Below are 6,512 nucleotides of genomic sequence, written 5' to 3'. Positions count from 1 at the left end.
CCATCACATGTGATTAGTTATGAATCTTTAAAGATTGGGGATGCTTTGGAATATGAGGAGATACCTGTTCAGATTCTGGACCATAAAGTTCAGAAGCTGCATACCAAGGAGATACCATTAGTGAAGGTACTGTGGCGAAATCACGTGGTTGAGGAGGCTTCTTGGGAATTAGAGACAGAAATACACAGAAAATATCCACAACTATTCTGAGGAGTAATGTTTACAAGATCGGTTTATGTAAGTATGTGATGTTTTTTTATTTAGAGTGATGATGTGGTTAGTCTCTGGGAGAGTTTGTGATATTGTGAGCTCCCGAGACATTGTGTATGTAACCATGGTATTCCTCCACCATAAGTGAGGGTATGTGATAAATTTGGGATGGGGCTGTTATGTGGGTTGCCGCCGAATTTTTCTAGAGTCAGCTATGCATTTTGGTTATGTGGATAAGTTATCTAGTGGGAGATTACAAATTTCGAGGATGAAATTTTTATAAGGAGGGGAGGTTGTAAGAACTCGACCCGAGAATTTTAGATTTAATAAATAACAAAAGGGTAAAAAGGTAAATTTAGTAGGCTTCATCAACGAAGCCATTGTTCTCATCGACGAAGGCCCTCATACTCTTTGTCATCGAAATTCAGAGCCTTGTCGACGAAGAGATATCAAATGAGTTGGAAAATGTCGGAATAGGGTTCGTCACTGAAGGAATTGGTTCATCGACAAAATGTGTAGATGATTCATCCATGAAGGCGCCGTCTTGTCAACGAATTGGACTGGGTCAAGGGTCTATAAATAGGATATTTTGTTACTTCATTGTTAAAAAACTCAAAACCTCTCTCTCTCTCTCTAGAACTCAAATCTCTCTCTCTCTCTCTCTCTCTCTCTCTCTCTCTCTCTCTCTCACTCTAGGGATTCGAGCTATCTATTACCCGAATCAATGATCCGACGTTACCATGTGGATCAGGAGGAAAATATTTACGTTTATAGTGGATTGGAAATTCGTTTCTAGGATTTTTGGATTTTGACCCAAAATTAAGGTAAGGGTTCGATCTCGTGTTCATTTTGGTATATATGTAGTAGTAAGAATTATAGTGAAGTATAATTCTTTGATGTTTAGGTTTTGGGAACTCGGTTCGTAGTTTTGGAGCCGTAGAGTTCGTGCTTTGGTTTTTGGGTTTAAGGTAAGGGGATTTTGTTTATATCAGTTATTTTTGAAATCGAAATCGGTAAACATGTAGTTTACGATTGTATGTATGATTTGGCTACTTATTTGGGAAAATCTATTGGGCGAAAATACAGAATTTGCGAGTTATTGTTTTGGGAAAATTTGGGGGTTTTAGGTATCATCTCTATTTCTATTGGGAAATCGTATGATTGTATAAAACTGTAGTATTGAGGTGACCGTACCTATAGTTGTATTAAATTGTATTCTCGAATTGAAAACGATATGATTTGTTGTATACCAAATAAGTGTGGAATGAACTGTTGTATGTAAAGGTTCCAGGTTTTGTGAAAACAACTGTGATGACTAATTACCGTAAGATGAGAGGAATAGGAACATGAGCTCCAAATTGTTCCAGGTTTTGTGAAAAGCCATGTCTCGACTTAATACCGTGGGCGAGAGTGTCCGACTCTATATCCGAGGGTGTGAAATATCACTTGTTTGTTCCGGTTGGTCATCGATGGGTGTGAGTTTACACCGTATTAGCAACGATATCTCTGTGGGGCTTCAACTAATGCCAGGTTATCAGGTGCTCGTATTAACAACAATATCATTGTGGGTCTTCGGCTAATGCTAGGTTATCAGGTGCTCCGTGTAATGCGATTGGTTTCGGCCGAAGAGTGTGACAACATTGACCATATGTTTTGTATTGTTTGTACTGGAATTGGATTGTGAAAATACTGGAACTGTATCGTGTTATGTTTTATGTCGAAATAACACTTGTATGTCACACATTGATATAAGATGTTTTCTTCCTTACTGAGAGGTGTCTCACCCCGATTATATAAATGTTTTTCAGGTCCTTCGAGTAGCTGTCACTAGCATCCTAGCGTAATAGGAGCGTGGTAGTCGGTTAGCTGCAGTTAGTACTTATGTAAGTATGGATTTTGTAACCGGTTTGTCGTTGTTGGGTTTTGTAGACACCCGGGGTATGTACGGTATTTTGGAGTGTAGACTCTAGCTATGTATAGACTCTGGTATGGTACGTTGTATGTATTAGGAAGAACATTTCTGCTGCGTATTTGATGTGTATGCACGTGTATCATGTATGTTTTAAATGATATAGAGACATGTTAGATTACTAAAATCACACCTAGGGCCCATCTGCGGGTTCGGGGTGTGACAACAGCAATTATATAAAGTATACATAATAAATAATTAATTAAGTGCAAGCAAAAATAAAAAGATAAAGGAAGAGAGATCCAAACACAAGATTTTACGAGGTTCGGCCAAACCCGGCCTACATCCTTGCCTTAGGCAAAACACCCAAGGATTCCACTAATCTACTCCTTAAACCTGGGTGGAGCTTCCCATTACAAACCCGCTGCTTACAAGTGGTATAGCTACCTCCTACTCTGCTGCTTACAAGAGGCATAGCTTCCTCTTACTTCGCTACTTACAAGAGGCGTAGCTTCCTCCTTCTTGGTTCACAGCCCGAACTGTTAATACAATAGTTCAATGAAATTCCTAAACACTAAGATGCTTCTTAACAAACTAATGAGTACAATAAAATCCTAATAGATACTCAAATGATATAACTTGAAGCTTGAGTATATGTGATGTTTTCAATAATATTTTTGAAATAATCAAATATATGATCTTTGTATATAAAAATATATATGATATTTTTGCTCCAAAGATCTAAACTTTATTTAAAAAATTTCTCCACAAAAGATATCTCAAAAATATGTATTTTGGAGATTTTAGAATTTGCTCTCAAATAGTTTTTGCAATAATGGAATATGATGAAATCTTTGAATAAAGTATAAATGTGAATGCTTTCAAAGATTTAAACCCTAGCAAAAACTTTTTCCCAAAGAAAAATTCAAAAAATAAATCGATGAAGAACTAGAGTTCTTGGTCTCAATAAGATATTAAAAATAATAGAATATGAGAGAAAAGATCCTTTGAATATAATGACTTAATGCTAAAAAACTAAAGCTTGTTTTACCAAACCTCAATACCCAAGATGTTTGCAAAAGATATGAGTGAACACCCTTTGATCTTGAAACTCAACGTAAAGAATGCCCAAGAATATTTTTATGTGAAGAGTATTGGCAAAAAGATGTAACACTAGGTTTAGAGTTCGATATTTATAAGCATCTTTGCATATGGGCGTATACTGACCGTTGGATCATAAAAGAAATATTTTTGTTAATAAAAAATCTGCACGTTGCATGTTGGAACACCGTTTTTCCTGATAGAATCGTTGACGATTATACATGTTCATTGACGAGTGTTCAACACTCGTTCGTCGACGAGAACATGGGTTTGTCGTCGAATGACCTATCTGAGAAAAATGAGGTCTCGGTATTTACTCATCGATGAGAGTAGAGCATTCATCGCCAAGTGGTATTTATGAATTGATCGATGAGGTTAGGAGGTTCGTTGACGAGGCCTCTTTTTTTCAAAATTACTTTACTTATAAAATGTCTATCCAACCTAGAACTAATGTAAAATGAAATGCATGAGTCCTAAGGTCAGAGTAAGGTCTTTTTGAGCTTCCAACTACATCATATGAGATATGTAAATACAAGTAATACTAAATACCCATTACAATTGAAAAATTCATCCTTTTGCTTTTCTAATTCCATGGAGTGTGCCAAGTTGTATACGCTTTAAGTTCCTCATGGTTTCCATAACATCCTTACCATCTGTGCATGCTAAGTAATGATCTTGTTCAACAACTCAATGCACAGGTGAAATAATTGTGCTTTGTGTTAGCCTTGGTGTATTCCCAAGAGGGGGGGGGGGTGAATTGGGTATTTAAAATTTCTTCCTAGGTGTGTTGAAGTCAGCAGCAGTAATATTTAACCTAGGGTCTGTCTATATACTCATAAACCCAAATGCGCATATAAATAAAATGTACAAAAATTAAATCATGCGCAACATTCATAAAATAACATACACGTGGAGAAAATAAATTATGGAAAAGTAAAGTGCTCACACAATATGTTATCGGGGTTCAGCCAACTATGCATACGTTCCCGCCTCTAGCTCGCAAGCTCGAGGATTCCACTAATGCTTACTTAATGAGAGGAGCAGCACCGTTTACAACCAGGTCAATTAACGGGGCTGACCTCAACCTACACTTTACTAGGATGGTGCACCTAACTTTCCTAATCAAATCTAAGCCAATTCAAGACTATTCAACAAGGCTAGTCTCCCTCTTCAGGCCCACGCTTGGAATACAACGAATATGAAAATTTTCATACAAACAAGCGCTTCTTACACAAATGGATATGTACTACAATACGCACAGTATAATCAATGTAGACCAAACATGTAAGAACAATAAGCTTAATGGTGTATATGTGCAATCTACGCTCAATATAGTGATAATCTCAAGTATGCACAAGAGTGTTTAAACGAGCTAATATTTGAAAGTAAAGCATATCAAATTTCAATATCAAATTAGTGTTTCAAAGATGCTAGCAATAATATTCAACGAACTCAAAAATATTTTCTCAAATTATATCAAGCACAAGAGTTGTTTGAAAGAAAGCTTTGTAAAATATTTTGCACACAAAAAATATTACTTAAGGAATCTTGCAATGACATTGCAAAGATTTTCAAGCTAATGAGTTTTCCCAACACTAGATTTATCAAGTTAAATCTGTGGGAAGAACCATAGCCAAACTCTCAATATAAAAATCAAACAATACAAATTTCAATGAGAGTATAGGACTATTTAGAATGAAGCACTAATAATCTAAACACTCTCTCTAAGCTTGGATGATCAAAGAAAATAAAGTAGGAGAGTATTTGGGAGTATTTAAGAAATATAGGCTTTGGAAATTTTCAGACGATTTTTCACTTATCACTTTGCTATTTTTTTTTACTAATCCTTGCAAATGAACCCCTATATATAGAAATGGTAAAAATTATAACCGTTGGGGACATATAAGGAATTATTAAATTTTTTGTAAAACGTTTAGCAAAAATAACCCTATTTAATCGTTTTAACCGTGGTAAAAATATAAGACAACCTGAGAGTTTCGGGTGGTTGACTTACGGTTTGGTCGCCCGAATAGACTCAATGAAAAAAGCGGTTTTTCAAAGCTCGGGTGCCCGAGTCAAGGTTCGGTTGGTTGAATAGATAGGATTTCCACACTATTCACGATTCGGGTGCCTGGTCAAGATTTCAATTAACTGAACTCATGTGTTCAGTTGCCTGAGGCTATTTTGAACATGAAGTTTGGGCTGTTGAGTTGGTGGGAAAGGTCTGAGTTATGGTTCGGTCACCCATGGATGATACGTTCAAAAATGTTCGGTCGCTTGAAACCAAAGTCAACATTTTGACTCGGCAAAGGTTCAGTTGCCTGAGGTGTTTTGAACATCTGAGGTTCGGTCGCCTGAAACCTCACAAATTTTCCCTTTATATCCATTTTCACTTCAATTAATTTCCCTTATATATTAAGTGATTTTTGGGACATCTAATGTGCTTGTGCATGGACCAAAAGACCTTCTAAGGTCTTTGAGGACACCGAAAAAATCCGACGTCGATCGACCGAAGGGTGCCCTAAGGACACTCTATGGCCTTGAGCTTATCAGTTCCTATCATGCATAATATGCAGATTATTATAGACCATTTCCTAATTACTATTACAGACCCGAATTAAGCATAATATAAATTACAATGAATAACTACTCTAGGTCTTTGTTTTCTTCAAGTCTTCATGTGCCATCAACTGATTTCGCCAATATGAACCTGCACACAAACTTGGAAAACATTAAATACCAAGAGTATTTGTCATTATCAAAACTGGGTATGACCTATAAGGTCAACGCTTTGTTATCATCAAAATAGAGATCGTGTAGAGACCTAAATAATTATCGTAATTTAATAATAGGAGGAGGAGAGGAAAGAAGGAATTTGAATAGGGTCTCGTTGATGAACACATGGAGTTTGTCGACGAGCACACTTGAGGGGTTCATCAACGAGGACATGTGTCTCATCGACGAGAAGATACCGAGAGGCTATATATTAGTTTTGAATTTCATTGACAAGGAGTAAGCATTCATCGACGAACTTCCTTCTTGACTTTGTCGATGAAGTGATGTGTCTCGTTGATAAAGGCCAGTGTATAAATAGCCTAAACTCAATTTTTCTACAGAATTTCCACGTGCAAACCCTCCTCTCTCTCTCTCTCTCTCTCTCTCTCTCTCTCTCTCTCTCTCTTATTCGTCCTTTCCCCCTTCTCTCTAAGATTTCAGGTCAGATTCTTGCCGGTTTGACGATTCGAGGGCACCACAATACTCCTAGGAAAGTTCTCTTCAAGTCTGCTAGAGT

This window comes from Malania oleifera, chromosome 3 (genome assembly GCF_029873635.1).
Source record: "Malania oleifera isolate guangnan ecotype guangnan chromosome 3, ASM2987363v1, whole genome shotgun sequence".
NCBI lineage: Eukaryota > Viridiplantae > Streptophyta > Magnoliopsida > Santalales > Ximeniaceae > Malania > Malania oleifera.
Note: the sequence above shows the minus strand (reverse complement) of the source record.